The 17,751-nt window shown below is 39.8% G+C and overlaps 1 protein-coding gene across 2 annotated transcripts in view; it reads left to right on the top strand.

Moving 5' to 3' along the window:
* Nucleotides 1-16,673: 16,673 nt before the first annotated feature.
* The window catches only part of DNAJC10 (DnaJ heat shock protein family (Hsp40) member C10), a 67,762-nt gene continuing 66,684 nt past the window's right edge, over nucleotides 16,674-17,751 (top strand). Inside the window, exons 1-2 of one of the 2 annotated variants that reach the window (XM_030850339.3) lie at nucleotides 16,674-16,893; nucleotides 17,454-17,504. The gene's annotated coding sequence lies outside the window, so the exon portion shown is untranslated. The remainder of the gene's footprint in view (nucleotides 16,894-17,453; nucleotides 17,505-17,751) is intronic. The other variant, XM_060302172.2, reaches the window with a different exon arrangement.

Raw genomic sequence — 17,751 nt, 5'->3', positions numbered from 1 at the left:
AAGAGGATGTGAACCCATCCTGTGGTTATTTCCCCAGTCCTAGATTGTATAGTATAAATAGATATGCTTAGTAACTGGAAGAATCCCAAGAATTGGTTCCTTGAGGGGGAGGTAGGGCTTTTATGATAGAAAGGGCCAAATGGAAGCATCTGAAACTGTTGCACACAGACACAAAGAAAGCAAGCCAAAAGCAAGATCACATCTCTGGGTGAATTTCAAACATTAATACCACCATTAAAGGCCTGAGATATGCAGGGTTAGTGATTCCTAATATATCCTCATTTAACTTGCCTTTTTGGCTGGGTCAAAAGTCACTGACTCTCGGAGAATAAAATGGTGATGCCAAAGGAAGTTACATTTTCAGCTAAGTTTTCTTAGCTGAGAAAATCTAGCACAGTCTTTGGCACATGGTGTGCAGCTGTTAACCTGTTAAATGCTTTTTTTTTTTTCAGTTGGATAAGAGAAAAGAGAAGCAATTTGCATGTACCTGGCACCAACAACAATATATTTTTATTACCTTATTCCAGGACTATGTCAAACCTCTTATTGTCATAATATGCTTTAGAGGGTCCTTGATCATCCTGATATCCTAAACACTATCATACTGATCCACTATATTAATGTGGAACAGATAAGTAGGATGTACCAAGCCTTACTAAGGCATACATATGCCAGAGAATAGGAGATAAATTTCAGGATCTGCTACTCTGGTAAAATTACTAGTGGCCCAGTGGTCTAGGACAGGTTGAACTATTTCTTTTAAAGTAGTATAATGGTATGAGTTAATATAAGTTATAATGGTATAAGTGGTATAAATGGTAAAATTATATGAGTTGCTGCACCTATCATGAAGGAAGAAGTTAAACATTTGGTGGCTCCTTGAATTTTGGAGGAAATATTTACAATATTTGGGTGTGTTACTCCAACTCATTTACCAATTAATTCATGAGACTGGACATTTTTAGATGGACCTCACTTAAAGAAAGGGTCTGAAATAAGTAGATCTACACTGTGATGCAAATGGTCCTGTTACTTGGAACTTATGACCAGCAGACCCAATGATATTGAAAGTGCCTTTGGCAGACAGAGATACTATAAGGTGCTTCTGATACGCCCCAATAGAAGATGCACAGCCTAGGCTTTTAGAGTTTTGTTACATGGCAATGATGTCCTCTTGTAACAAATATTATCAATGTGAAATTAGCTCTAAGTTTTCTCCTAGATCCTGGTAAATGCCTGACCCTGGGCTACCAAGTAAACTGAATCACAAACTGAGTGTTATCTGATCCACCAAACATAAATCAATTTCTCTGGGATGTAGGACTTCCCCTGTTGCCACCACACTCTCCCACCTTTTATAGAGCTAAGAATGAATGCATGTGTAATAAGAATGATAAATGTAGTGTCCACACAACAGAGTGTCTGTGCCCAGAAGTGCAATATTACAAGGGACAAGGTAGAGGATGGGCATGACCCTGATTGTGTGGCCACAACAGTGGATCAGGATATAGCAGTGCCTCCAGGTTGGTGTCCATCCACCCAGTGACACAGGATGCAATCTAGGCTTCCCAACTGATTGATCAAGTCAGGGCAGAGGGAAAAGGAGTGATCGTGGGAAGTCATATCTAGGCTTGGGTCTTGCACTGTATTTGCTCCACTCCAGAAGATTCCATGCCCCCTTCTGGATTGCTAAGAACAGATAGCTAAGAACAGATAGACCCCTGAGGAGATGTACCTAAAACAGATATAGCATTAGGCATGTGGCCCAGTCTACCAATGGGATGATGAACAGCAGACTGATGAAATTTGTCCTTTTCAGAGACCTATCCCAGCATTTTACTGCCACACACTCTGCAGGTGATATGTGCATGGAATAGCCTATGCTAGGAGGCCCAGCTTAATATTTTCTGGGCCATGAAGTATAATCCAGTGTCTGATTGGAGGGTCACTGGACAACCCAAGAGTCAACAGCATCATACCTCCAATGTTGCAACCATGTGTATGAGCATCTGCAACTGGACAGCCAATGCCTCTGCTTTAATATACGAATCATCAGACGACTCTGGGGTGATGATGGGCTGGGACTGGTTAGCAACTACCTAGAGGACACATACCTTACCAGACAAACCATTTTATTATTTAAATGTCATAGGAGGGGATATAATTTTTGGTTCCTCCTTGTTCTCATCTTCCAGATGGTCTGGGCCCTCCCCTAATATTCCCTTTATCTCACACACTAAGCACTCAGTCTGGTTTTTACAGGAAGGGCCCCCTACGCCCTAATTATTTCCATAGAACATAGTTGGGGACACCTTCAAAGTTATTCTGCTTGACCCCTTTATTTAGATGCCATAACTTCATAGTCTTCCAAGAGGCAGCCTCGTGGTGGAGGTCCACCCAGCAGTTCTTTCAGTTCACTTGGTCTGATTTAAGGTTATCACTGTCATGGGATCGGTGTGGGGGTGTGTGTGTGGATGATCATAAGGGTCACATACTTTATACTTCCCCCACTTTTCTTGCTCTACATAGTGCCCTAACAACATTCTCTGTCTCATGCTACCTAATCTTGACAGAACACGTGACACCTAATCTTGACATGGTTACATGACAACCTACATTGCTCTGATTATAGGAAGTGGATTAGGGAAATGGTTCATTTATTTGGTTTTACTTTATCTAAAATTCTTTGCCCATTCCACTCATCAGAATATTCAACTAGTAGTTTCACCTCCGGTTCCAGTTCACACTTCCTCTTCTGCTTCACCTCCGTGTAACTCCCTCTCAGGCCTTAATAACAACTATGGAATATTGACAATCTGTATGTCACCAGGGCTTAACATTCTTAGCAAATTTATTGCTTAAGAAACATGGGACTTCAAAGGACTAGTTCCTGCAACCAGTTGGTAATTATCCATCCCAGTCCTTGAAGCTAGTCATGATGCCCTGTTTGGGCTTTTCCTACTCCCACAGTAGGTCTTTGATCTGTGGTGCCCTGGTATGCTGGGACAGATGCCCTACTTTGGGGGCCAATTGTTCAGCGAACAACATCAAAACTCCAGGCCTGTATAAAATTCCTAAGAAAGAAGTAGTAGGTGTACAGGTCCTCCATTGCCTATCACAACCTGGCTAGGACCCCCAGGCATCTGGAAGGCCAGACATTAGATTCAGAAGGAGCATCCGGGCCCTAGTGCTGTGGGGATTTTGACTAGGAAAACACTAGCCCCTCTCTGTCATGATCAGCATTCTGGATCTAAACCTTGTGGTTGCTGTTGTTGGATCAGTGGCTTGATCTATCACCTGAGAATTCTACCAGCACTGAGGTCCTTAAACACTCAGCTATGACTTATTTCCATGGGAAATCATGGAGAAACGAAAGGTCAAATCGCTTTCTGAGAAGAGAGCCTGCAAGGAATAAGTCTCAGACAAGTTTATTCTAAACTTTCACTCTGCTTTATTCCTTTGTGTATTTTCAACATACACATTTAAAGTCCTTTTTGTAATGCTTAGATTTCCCATTTCCTCTAGTGTAAAATCTTCCCCTTTTTTTGATCTAATTGGCTCTTTCATAGGAAAAAAAAGTTTCTGACTGCAACAAAATGTATAAGGTTATCTCTCTCACAACAGAATAAGTATATTATATCATGATGTAGAATACTGTTGTTTCCTTTCATTTACTCCTTCTCCACCTCTTATTTTAAATTAGGTTTTTTAGAAGAAGAAATCAACCCATTTCTCATATATGTCTTATAGCTGATGTCTTAACTATACAAGCCCCAGACTTAAAATTCTTGATGAGAGCTCATCTTTCTTGGAAGTTTTCTTCCACTTTTGCCCCTTCCTCTAGTACTATTTTGTATTTGTATGTGCTCCAGAACCTGCTCTACATTGGTAGGTTAGCACCTCCCAGGGCTCCTGTCCTATATGGATGGTACAATTCTGAGCCCTACTCCAGAAATGTGGCATATTCCCCTTCTCAATCTTATGCAGTTAGCTCTGCTGACATTGCCATCAGAAATTAGGAAGTTCATTTATCACTGTAAATCCCAGGAAGGAATGCAAATCCATTTGTTCCTGAGCAGGCAATGCAGTCCCATCTTTTGGTTTTGTGATGAGAGAAGTTTTACCAACAGAAACCCTCAGTAATTGCTGGTAGAAATGCCTAATGGTACAGCCACTTTGAAAAACTGTTTGCCAGTTTCTTTAAAAAATAAGTATCAATATATACTTACCACACAACCCAGCAATCACACTTCTGGGAAATTATCCCAGAGAAATTAAAATTTACGTTTACATACACACACAAAAACTACACACAAATACTCATGGCACCTCATTTGCAAAGGTCCAAAACTGGAAACAACCAAAACGTTCTACAATAGATGAATGGTTAAACGTACCATGGAATACTGTTCAAAAATAAAACTAATGGAACAAATTATTAACACCTGCAACAACTTGAATGAATCTCAAGGGTTTTAGGCTGAGTGAAAATCAAATCTCAAAATGGCAAAATTATAAAGATGGAAATATGGTTGTCAGGGGTTAGAGGTGATATGACGTGGCAGGGAGGGGTAATCTAGTGACTAAATGGGTAGCATAAAGGAGACCTCTGTGTGGTGATGGAATAGTTCTGTATCTTGAGTGACACCAATGGCACCAAACTATGCAAACATTGTATCAATGTCAATTTACTTGTCTTGATGTTGTACTATAATTACATAAAATATAACCATTGGGGAAAATTGAATGAAGGCTTCACAGAGCATCTACGTATTTTCTTTTTTAATTTCCTGTGAAGGTACCACGATTTTTAAATAAAAAGCTAAACAAAAAGAAATAAACTTAATAGCTCTGTATCTTTTTTTAAATTGAATTCAAAGTTAAAAACCATCCCGCAAATAAAATCCTAGACTCAGGTAGCTGCTTTGGTGAATTGTACCAAATACTCAAGGAAGAAGTAGTACCAAACACTCAAGGAAGAAGTAATACCAATTCTACACAAACTCTTCCAGAAAATTGAAAAGGAGTGAATACATCCCAGCTCATTCTATGAGCCCAGCATTACACTGATGCCAAAACCAAACTAAGACATTATGAGAACAGAAAACTGCAAACCAATATCCCTCATGAAAGAGAAGCGAAAATCCTAAACAAATTTCAGAAAATCAAATCCAACAATTTATTAAGAGGAACTGTATTATGACCAAGTGAATTTATCCAAGGAATGCAAGGACAGTTTAGCATTCAAAAATCAATCAACTTAATTCACTATATTAACAAACTGGGGAGAAAAAAACCCAAACATGATCATCTCAATAAATATAAACAATTCGCTTGAGAAAATTCAATATCCATTCCTAATAAAGCCTCTCAGCAAGCTAAGAAGAGAACAGAATTTTCTTAACTTGGTAAAAGTCGTCTACCAAAAAAAATATAGCTAACATCTTACCTAACGGTGAAACACTGAATGCTTTCCCCCTAAGATTAAAAACAATCTGTTCAACACTTCTACTCAGCATTGTACTGAGATTCTGGTCACTACAATAAAGCAAGAAAAAGGCATAAAAAGCATTGGTTGGAAAGAAGAAATAAAATTGTCTTAATTCATACACAACATATTTTTCAAAGAAAATCCAGTGTAACCTACAAAAAAACCTACCATAGTCAATTTAATGATGTTGCAGGATATAAGTAAAAATAATTGTGTTACTGTATACTCACAATGAAGAAAAAATACTGAAAAATATAAATTATAAAATTTATAATAGCATCATAAAATAAAGTTCAGAATCATTTCTCTCAGAACTTTGAGGAAAAATGCCTTCTTGTATTTAGTTTGCCTTTAATCTGAATATCATATATGCTTTTTTTCTTTGGAAGCATTTATCATTTTGTTCCTTCCTTTGAGGTTCTGGTTTTATCACAAAATATGTTTTTCATTCATCCTGTTCAGCACAGTGTGTCCTATTAATCTGAAAAGTTGAGTCTCCTACTGTAGGAAATATGTCTGAAATTTCTTACATTGCATTTGCTCTCTCATCTCTTCTTGGAATCTCTGTAAGAGTTCCCAACTTCTCAAATCAATGGATCCATCTTTGTGTCCTACATTCCTAGAGAATTCCTCATTTGATCTTCTAGCTTGCTGGTTTTCTGTAAACATCCCTCTACTTGGTCCATCTTTGAGATTTTTATTTTAATGATTATACTTTTCATTTGCATTTGCATTGAATTTGCTTCTTTGTTATAACAACCTGTCCTGGTCTCCAAGTTTCTTTTTTTTTTTTTGAGGGGGACAGGGCAGACAAGAGGATGAGGGTTGTACTTTTATCAGTATATTTCTTTACAAATTCTATAACATTGCTGTTCTTTTTTTGTTTTTAATTTATTTATTTTTGGCTGTGTTGGGCCTTCGTTGCTGCGCGCGGGCTTTCTCTAGTTGCGGCGCGCGGGGGCTACTTTTTGTTGCGGTGTGTGGGCTTCTCATTGCAGTGGCTTCTCTTGTTGCGGAGCACAGGCTCTAGGTGCGCAGGCTTCAGTAGTTGTGGCACGTGGGCTTCAGTAGTTGTGGCTCACGGGCTCTAGACCGCAGGCTCAGTAGTTGTGGCACACGGGCTTAGTTGCTCCACGGCACGTGGGACCTTCCCGGACCAGGGCTCACACCCGTGTCGCCTGCATTGGCAGGCGGATTCTTAAGCACTGTGCCACCAGAGAAGTCCTAACATTGCTGTTCTTAATTCACATATTAAATTTATTCATCTATTCCTTCAACAAATACTAAAATCTACTCTTTAACAGATACCTCTAGAATATCATAGGCAAAGCAGACAATATTCCATGTAGCTGACATTCTAGTAACGTAAGTAAAGTTGAATTTTTTATAATTATTTTTTGGTAAAAATAGTTGAAAAATTTCCTCCCTGCTCCTACCCCCAAAAGATCACCTGTGTTCCTCCTGGGATGCACATAGCCCACTTTGTGTGCACTATTAACTCCACTTTTTAAAATTAATTAATTAATTAATTTATTTATTTATGGCTGCGTTGGGTCTTTGTTGCTGCACATGGGCTTTCTCTAGTTGCAGCGAGCGGAGGCTACTCTTGGTTGTGGTGCATGCGCTTCTCACTGGGGTGGCTTCTCTTGTTGTGGACCATGGGCTCTAGGTGCAAGGTCTTCAGTAGTTGTGGCACGCAGGCTCAGTTGTTGTGGCTTGCAGGCTCTAGAGCTCAGGCTCAGTAGTTGTGGTGCACGGGCTTAGTTGCTCCGCAGCATGTGGGATATTCCTGGACCAGGGCTTGAACCTGTGTCCCCTGCATTGGCAGGTGGATTCTTAATCATTGTACCACCAGGGAAGTCCTCCCTCTTTTGTTAGTTGTATTTTTATTTGTTTTGGGTTTTTTTCTTAGTTTTGTGCCTCCTTTGTTGAGTTGATCTTGAAATTTTGGTGATTCTTAGTTATGCTATCTTTGTTTTTACAACTCTCTTGATAGCCTATATGTATATGCTATTCCCATGTACGATAGGATCTCCTTTGTGTTCACGAAGGAGAAAGGGAAGGGAAAATGTGCTGCTGAGAGGAATGTGACGTTCATTAATTTTCTGAGTATGTCTTCTTCTCCTCCCTCCTAGCAAACCAGGACCTTTCCCTGACACCTTGAAAAATCTCATGCCCTCACTGTACCTGTCTGGCAGCAGATGCCTCCACAGTGTACTGCTTGATTGGTTGGAAGAGAGTGATTAGAAGAGGCTGTGCAAAAAAGAGTTAACATAGCAAACCGGAGACTGCTCTCCTTGGAAAGTCTTGCTGGGAAGCTGGTCTTTGTCTGGGGTCTGGGAACTTGGCTGGTAAACAGTTTCCTGGTACAAACCTTTCCTTAAATGATAAAAATGACTCACTGTACCTAAACTCTAAAACAATGTCGTTTGTGCTGAACATTTACTTTCCTTCTGATGGTCGGTCTACAATTTTGGTGCCTACCGAGCAGAGGATGCCTGCCTGCCCATTTGTCAATAAAAACCTTAGCCACTTAGTCTCTAATGAGCTTCCCTTGTACACAACCCTTTGCATGTGTTGTCACAACTCGTTGCTGGAAGTGTGCATCCTGTGAACCCTACTGGGAGAGGACTCTTGGAAGTTACCTGGTTTCCTCCAGACTCTGCTCATGCATTTTTCCCCTTTACTGTTTCTGCTTTGTATTCTTTCCCTATAGTAAATCTTAGCCATGAGTGCAATTACATTCTCAGTCAGATGGGTCATTCTAGTGAATCATAAAACTTGGGGATGGCCTTGAGTATGCCCAATACAGGGGCTCACCTGCATAGCTACCCTAAATTCAGTGATTCAACCAACCAACATCTCCACGTCCTTTCATTCCCATGTCATTCTCTTCTTAATAACATCCAGAGCCATTCTCACATTTTGCAGCATTCTTCTCCTTTGGGCTTTGCTCAGTGATTTCTTCTGTTAACTCAACACCTCCTGCCTTCCACATTTCAGGGATCCCTCAAAATTTCTGGTCCATTGAGGGCACTTGTTCTGCAACAATGATTTGGATATTTTTAAATAAACATCTCTATCATCTCTAAAGATTTGGGATGTGGTAGACTGTCAAGCACATTTTATCAGTTTATATTCCAATCTCCTGGTCCCCCTTTTTCTTTTCTTTTTTTTTTTTTTTTTTGGCCATGCCGCATGGCTTGCAGGATCTTAGTTCCTTGACCAGGGATTGAAAACCCTAGCCACTTCAGTGAAAGTGCTGAGTCCTAACCACTGGACTGCCAGGGAATTCTACCCCCATTTTTTAATCGAGTAAAATAGAAAGAAAAAATATTTCATTAGGACTGTCAACCTATATTTGCTTTTTGTTTGCTTTCAATTCAATTTAGCAATTATTTATTTAGGAATTAGTGCCAAGAAAAGCCAATGTATACAAAATATATATACAGATATGTGTATATATACATATGTATATTTATATGTGTTATACATTTTATGTATGTTTTATTGTGACTTTTTTGTTTAAGTATTTAATTACTACATAACTTTTTTAACACTAAAAACTGTAGTGTCAAAACATTGGGATATAGGAAAATAAGCATAAAATAAAATAAGCATAAAAGAAAGGTCAGTTGTAGGTAAAAGGAGACCTGTTTATTGGAGATTAAAATGTGAAATTATAATTATCATAGAAATATAAGCAACTGAAAATTCGACTAAATTTAACACACATAATGAATGTCAATTCTATCAGTAGGTGCTGTAGGTGATTTTAAGACATCAACCAATTTGTCTTTACAAATAAGTTCTGATCTAATAGAGTATTACAATTTACCCCCAAAGTCAAGCACTTGTGATAGGTTATTATGAAAATAACACCTTATTAAATAAAAGCTATCAAAAATACTTCAGTTAATTAACTGATTATGGACTCCAGATCAGGACTGCCCAGGTTGGAATCCAGCTTCTACCACTTACCAACTGTGCAACAGTGGGCAAGTAGCTTAACCTCTCTTAGCCTCAGTTTCCTCATCTGTAAAACTGACATAACGATTGCACTTACCTCATAGAGTTGTTATGACAATTGAATGTGTTAATATAAGTAAAGTGCTTGATATAGTGCCTGGGACATATAATGTATATTAAGTTTCAGTTATTATGATTATGATTATCATTTCATACTGGCTAAGAAATCAAAAAACACAGGTAGTAGTCCCATACATTCATTTACGTTTGAGTAATGAGTATTTTGACTCATCTGAGTCTTTAGGAAAGTCACTCATCAACATTCCTGGGCCTCCATTTCCTCCCCTATGAATTTAAGAAGTAAACTTTACAACCTCAAAGATTCTACCTGGTTCTAAAATTCCAAATTTATTAAAGAATTTTTTAAAATTTAGAAACACCTATACTGTCCTCTCATTCTACTCTGTACACTTGAGTCCAAAACTGAGTCCCTCTGGAATACATTGTTTATATCACTCTTTCAACATTTACTATTTTTCTACATGTGAATATATGTTCTTCATGCCTCTCCTTCCAGGACAGACACTGATGACTTTAGAGACAAAGGGCTATTCTTTCCTCTTTGCACATAATAAATATTGATTCTTCATTCCATTGTAATGCATGTATTGAATAAGTGCCAAGAACTGTTCTAGCTAGGCAGTGAGAAAAAAAGTAAATAATATCTGATTCCTGATCTCAAAGAATTCATTAGCCCAACCAATGAAATGTAATTACAATATGGTGTGATAAATGGAATAATAAAGGATGGAGTGATCAAACATGCTTGAATGGCTCACAGAAAAATAATTTTTAGAAGAAACATGAACTGGATCTTAAAAGATAAATAGCAATTCCCCAGATGGAACTAAAAATGAAACAAGGGCTTCCCGGGTGGCGCAGTGGTTGAGAATCTGCCTGCTAATGCAGGGGACATGGGTTCGAGCCCTGGTCTGGGAGGATCCCACATGCCACAGAGCAACTAGGCCTGTGAGCCACAGCTACTGAGCCTGCGCATCTGCAGCCTGTGTTCCGCAACAACAGAGGCCACGATAGTGAGAGGCCCACACACCACGATGAAGAGTGGCCCCCGCTTGCCACAACTAGAGAAAGCCCTCGCACAGAAACAAAGACCCAACACGGCCATAAATAAATAAAAAATAAATAAATAAAATGAAACAAAACAGTCCCCTCGTTATAACATATCTCATGCATATATGATGGAGCTATTTTATCAAGTTTTGATTTATTGTACTGAAGCTGGCAAGGCTTCGGTTTCTCTGAAGCAAGTGGACATTAATTATCTGAAGTAGAGATCTGTCTTCAGATATCTTTCTCTTCCCCGCCATGACCAATTCATCACCAAATCCTATGTATATTACCTCCCACTTTTTTCTTGAATCTGTTCATTTTTCTACATCTGAACTAACTGCACCCTAGTTCAAGACATTATCCCCTAACACCTAGGCCATAGTCTCCTAGCCAGTTTTCCTATATTTACTATTGCCCTCTTACTATAAATTCTTCAAACTATAGCTAAAATGATTATTAAAAAATAATCCTGGCCCTTCCCCATCCTGAATAGTTCAGACCAAGAGCCATTAGGTGGGTTTGGCACGAGTTAGAGCCCAACCAAGGTGAGGAGAGTGTCCATACTGGGTGAAGGAAAAGAGATGAGGGAGCAAGTGAGTGCATATTGCAACCATTTCTGGGTGTCCCTGTGGGAGTGCAGCCTGGCATAGGTTGGAACCTGCATGAAGTGGGTGGAGCATCTGCTCAGGAGAGTGACCCAATATAAAATGTGAGACACCAAGTGGGATGAAGAGGGCAACTGCACAGGGGAGGGGCTAGCATCAGCAATGGGAGATTGGTTACATAGGGGAAATTGAACATTAAGTACATATGTATCAAGGATAATGGGAATCAGGTTTCTCATTTTCAGGGAAAGGAGGAAAATAGAATGAATGAAATGAAATGGCATCATATTGGAATTGGAGGTACTGGTGGGACCTCATAGTTTTATATATATGTAAATGTGAACATGTGTATGTGTGTAAGTGTGTGTATGTGTGTGTGTGTGTGTGTATCTATACATATATGTATTCCCAACCTCTGTCCACTGGTAAGAATTGGGCGTAACAGCATCCCAAAAGCATGGAGCATGGTTAGCACCAAGATCTTGCTATCTAAATACCATTCTCTGAAAGAATCAGGACTTCTTGTAGAAATGGCTGGTATCAGGGCTGAGGCAGGAAAAGTGCTGGATGAGTGTAGAATGTCTTACTGTGCTCTAAAAGAAACATATTCAAAAAATGGTGGGGATTGTCAAAGAAACATGCAAGTCAGCTTGAAAGAATTCCAAATAGTCAAATCTAGAACAACTTGGGCATCTAAATAAATGATAATAATGGATTTTAACCCTTTAAACAAAATAGGAATCCATGAATCCATAATAACATAAATTAACGAATAAATTGAAAGTTTGAGGAGCGACAGGATATTCATAGGGTTTTGAAGTATCTCCCCACAAAGCACTTCTTAATTACAAAGAGAAAAAATGTAACTTTACAGTGGAAAGGCCTCACAGAAACCTCTTTAATCAAACGATCCAATTTAACACTACCAATAATGGGACAAATCAAGATTTGGGACCACATCATAATATGCAATGAAAACAACATAATGTCACTTCTACTAGATTCCCGACAAAGATGCATAACCTAAATCTGATCATGAGGAAACATCAGACAAACCAAAAAAGGGAGACATCTATAAAATAACTGGCCTGTACTCTTTACAAGTATCAAGATATTGAAAGTCAAGGAAAAACTGAAGAACTGTTTCTAACTGAAGGAGCTAAGGAGTTATGACAACTAAATGAAACACGTCGTTCTGCGCTGGATCCTACAAGGACATAATTGGGACAAATTGCAAAGCCTACAAGGAATATGAGGATTAGATAGTAGATTAGATGGTAATAATGTATCAGTGTTAATTCTCTGATGATTGTGTTGTGGGTATATAGGGGAATGTCTTTGTCTGTAAAAAATACACACCATAGTTTTGGGAAACAATGGGAATACATGTCAGCAACTTACTCTCAAATGGTTGAGGAAAACAAAGAAACTTTGAAATTTTTTGTAACATTGAGATTGTTCCCAAATTTTTTAAAGTAATATCATAACAATAACAATGATGATGATGATATTCCACTGTCTAAAACTGGCTGTGACTTTTTATTGCTCTTAGGAAAAGAGACAAGAATCCCTAAAATGAACTATTAAGACTTTGCATGATCTTGTCCCTGTGTACTTTAGCAGGGTCATCCTGCTGACTCTCTCTCTCCTTTAGGCTCACTGCATTCTGTTCTTTTTGATCCTCAATCAACCCATGGACTATTCAAGTACAAAGGCCATGCACTTGCTCTTCCCTTTGCCTAAAACATTCTCTAATTCCTTGCCCATATACATTAAATTTCTTTTTTATTTTATTTCATTTATTTTGGTAATACCTTTTCAACCACTTTGCTCCCCAAAGGTCAGTTCTCCGTTATTTACTCTCACAGCACTATATATTTTCCCTTCATAATTATAGACTTGCTTGAATAAAAAATTAATGTGTCCTCCATTATCCTACTTCTTTGGGGCAGAGTTATAACTTTGCTCACCACTTTACCCCAAGGACCTAGCCCAGAGGACAATAAACAATGTTAATGAATAAATGAACTGTTTATGATCAATCCATTCACTTGGGCCCTTGACTCTCTCCTATATCTGCAGCCTCCCTCTCTTTTTTGGCTCCTAACCAGCTTTTAAACTTGTTTAAGTCTTTTCAAGCCTAAAGCATTTCCTCTCTTGAATCCATATCCTCCTTGAATTGCAATAAGTTTACCTGCCTCTCTCTTCATCCAAACTTTCAGTAGATTCCTATTGACTTACAATTTCCATTTCCTCAGCTCCCATCCAATCTCCAGTCCACTGCAATCTGGCTTCCACCCTTACCACCCACTAAAATTGTGCTTTCTGTGATGGCTATAACCTAACTGCCAGACCCAATTAACAAGTTTTAGTCAGTATCTTACCTGAATCATTCTCATTAACTTCCTTCATGTTCAGTTGTTTTTGAATATATCTAATCATCTCATTTTTGACTCCTTGATGAGCTCTTCTTTTTCAGATCACTTTTCAAATTAACTTGTTTTATTCCAAAAAAAATGTATTTAGTACCTACCATATGCCAGGAAGAACTGGCATAACTGACAGTAACTAAAGCAAACAAAAATTTCTGTCTTCGTGGAGCTTATATTCTTTTTATTAAAATTAAGGTAGAATTCACTGGCAGCATTATATTAGTTTCAGGTGTACAACATAATGATTTGATATTTCTATATATTGTGAAATGATTGCCACAATAAGAATTTTAAAGAAGTTTATTCTTGTGATAAGAACTTTTAAGATCTACTCTTCTAGCAATCAAATACCCAATACAGTATTATTCACTATAGTCACCCTGCTGTACATTACATCTTCAGGATTTATTTATTTTATAACTGGAGGTTTGCACCTTTTGACTCCTTCCCGCATTTCACCAACCCTCCTACCCCCAGCCTCAGGCAACCACCAATCTGTACTCTGTATCTATGCAGAGCTTGGTTTTTTGTTTTGGGGATTTTTTTAGAATGCACATATAAGTGAGATCATACAGTATTTGTCTTTCTCTGCCAACTTATTACTCTTAGCATAATGCCCTCAAAGACCGTTCATGTTGTCTCAAATGGCAATATTTCATTCTTTTTTATGGCTGAATAATATTCCACTATATATACATATTTTTCTTATCTATTCCTCCTTCAGTGGACATTTAGGCTCTTTCCATATCTGAGCTATTGTAAATAATGTTGCAGTGAACATATTGATGCATATGTCATTTCTAATTAGTGTTTTCATCTTATTCTGATAAATACCCAGAAGCAGAATTGCTGGATCGCATGGTAGTTCTATTTTTAGCTTTTTGAGGAACCTCGGTACTGGTTTCCATAGTGGCTATACCAATCTAGATTCCCACGAACAGTGCACAAGGGTTCCTTTTTCTCCATATCCACTCCAGCATTTGTTATCTCTTATCTTTATAACAATAGTCATTCTAACAGGTGTGAGGTGTTGTCTCATTGTGGCTTTGATTTGCATTTCCCTGATGGTTATGTAATAAGGAAGAACCATTGTATTCTATAACAAGTTAATCACTAAAGGGATGTTGCCTATAAGCTTAAATTACACATAATGCCCATCTCTGGGAACCCTGCCTCCCAGGTAACGAGCATTAAGGTAAAATACCTTTGTAGAGCTCACAGGAAACATCCTGACCAGGCCCACCTGTGAATGACTGCAAGGAAGAAATTAACACATCCCCTCTGGAGGTTGACCAGAACCAGGAAATGTTTGACTTTACTCCCTCCCCTTTTAGTATAAAAGAAGGCTGAATTCTAACTCAGGCAAGATGGTTTTTTGGGACACAAGTCTGCCATGTTCTTGGTCTGCTGCCTTTCTGAATAAAGTTGCTCTTCCTTGCCCCCAAAACTGGTCTCTTGATTTATTGGCCTGTCATGCAGCGAGCAGTATGACCCTGCTGTGTATCTTTATTTGGACATAATCTAGGGAACTTGAAATAGATATATCCAAATCAGAATCCTTTATCTTCTCCCTAAACAGATCTTCATTCTGTGAGTGGTACTCAGCCACCTAAACCAGAAGTTAACCCTAGATCCTTTCTCTCTTTTATCTCCCACAACCAACTGATCACCTTTTCTTGCCAAATTTACTCTTTCTGTAACATTCTAACTGCTCTCCCTTTCTCCAGTCATGGTCCCTTTGTATTCACTCTCCAATAGCTACCAGAATGATCTAAAATACAATCTCAGTCCCTTACTTAAAAGCCTTAAGCTTTGATTACCTAAAAGGTAGTCTATGTCTTCATCATGGCATAAAACCCACTGTAATCTTGGCCCCTGCTTGATTCTCCAGTTTTCTTTTTTGCTCTTTAATTTACTCTAAAGATTTTCGTGGCTCACAGGGTGACATAATGATTAACATTACAGTCTCTGGAGCCAGGCTGCTCAGGTGTGAATCTCAGCTCTATCGTATATTTACCTTGGTTTCCTCAACTGTGAAATGGATATATTAATAGTCCCTGTCATATGATTACTTGGAGGACTGAATTACATGTGTGCTTAGACCAGTTCCTGGCACTTATTAGCTACTATTACATTAGGCTGCTTCTAATATTTCTGCCTTTGCTCTGACTACTTTCTCTTCTTTCGGGCAATATATTAGTTTAGCTATGGATCCTACGTGGTCATCATTTTTTAACAAGCTGACATTTGATTTACTACACATGAAATTGTTACCAATTACAACTTATATTAGGGTTGATGTCATAAGCCAGCATCCTCTTCATCAGGATGTTTTCTCTTTTGATGGTTGCAAATGCAGCTACTTCCATTGTTCTAGTTACATTTCTGCAGATCAAAAATGCAGTTTCTATACCACATCATTTAGATGTAAATGTGGGAGAGAGGAGTATGGATAACTCCCCAGTTTCCAGCTTGGATGACTAGGAAGTCAGGCAATACTGTAGAATGCTCAAAGGTTTGTCACCCACACACTCATAAATATTTTTATTTCTTCCAAATTTCCTACTGCCTCTTCAGCCCTCTAGACCGACACTGCTATCAATGTCACTTAAGTTAAATTCCCCTTTCTGCCCCACCCACCCAACGACCGGAAAAATCCTCTACAGCTGTGCCTTTCCCTTTACGAAGAACAGGGTCACAGGGAAATTGCACGCCTAAACCCGCCCTCTGGGGGAGGGGGGGAAATTGGTCCCGTCACCACAGCAACGGGAGCAGAAGGGGGCGGACTTTGTCGTCCGGCTTCCTGTCCGCGGCGTGAGCCAGCCGCGATGGAACCGCGGCGCGGGCTTTGTGGGTATTGCGTGTTCTTCGGCTCCGGATTGAAGCCGGAGCCGGAGCCGGAGCCGGATTCCGCGTAAACGGCCACGTCAACCTAAACCTACACCGCCCTCCCCACCCCACTGCGCCCGCAGATCCTGAGACGAGTCCTCCCAAGCAGCGTCCTCCACGCCTTTCCCACAATGCCCCGCGCCAGGCCCCGCCCCGCCTCGCCTAGGAGACGGCCGCGCGAGGAGCCGAGCCGAACCGGCCGCTCGTCGCTGCCGGTGCGGCTGGCTGCTCCTACCACATCTCGGGCTCTGCGGGCTAGCGGCCAGAAGTGCGTGCTTCCTTACCGCACGCACAGCTTGTGTTTGGCCTAGTGGGGTCCGCCGCCAGGGATTGAGGATGGGGAAGTAGCTGCAGGAGACGACCTCGCAGCACCGAGGTGGGCATGGGCGGGGGAACGGGGCTCTGCTGGAGCTGGCGGCGGCCTGGGCCCTCCGGGAAGGGAGGGGCTAAATGCCTGTGCACCGGAATCTCCCCTCCTTTTCACTCTTGAGGCTGGTTTATTGTGTTTTCGCTTCCAGTCTTCTTCCTTTCTACCTACACCGCCATTCCTCCACCCAGCAATTCCCCGCTTTTTGCTCCAGTTTCTCACTTTGCCCTCAGTTATCCAGGTTCCTTTCTCCCTAATCCAACCTGAGATTTCACACACCAGCAACACTTGACAGTCTCTTTCACCCAGTGTCTCCATCTTTCCCCTCTCCCCGCAACCCATCCTGGAGTGGTGGCAGCGAGGAGTTAGTGTTGCATTTACCTGCAGCTTCCACCTGTCCCCGCAGCTCGGCGCACAGCCTCAGGCACGCCCACGCTGTCTGAGAATCACCGCTAGGCAGGGAACAAACATCGCTTGTCTAAAAGTGGTGTTTGAGAATATATTCTCTATTCTAAACTTTTTTTTTTAGTCTGGATGTTTATTAATCTCCATCACTCTGTTTTACAAAGGGTTTTCTGGTGGCGTGAAAAGGATTAGAAATGAACCAAAACCATTCACAGGTAAGGAAAAAAAATTTAAATAGGCATTTAAGATTAAACGAAGAAAGGAACTGAGGATGCTAGGAAGGTTAGATTTTTCGAAGCATTATGACATGTTTGGAACTATTGATAAAGTATACAAGTTTACATGTGATCTGATTTTATTTTTACCCTACACAGGTGAGCATGTCTAAATAACTGATTCCTTTTCTCCTTTTGTTTCTTTTCTATTTTTATTAATGCCCAATGTAAACTTTGCAGTAAAATT

The sequence above is a fragment of the Globicephala melas genome, chromosome 7 (genome assembly GCF_963455315.2).
Source record: "Globicephala melas chromosome 7, mGloMel1.2, whole genome shotgun sequence".
NCBI classification, from domain to species: domain Eukaryota; kingdom Metazoa; phylum Chordata; class Mammalia; order Artiodactyla; family Delphinidae; genus Globicephala; species Globicephala melas.
Note: the sequence above shows the minus strand (reverse complement) of the source record. Positions and strands in the feature narration are given on the sequence as shown.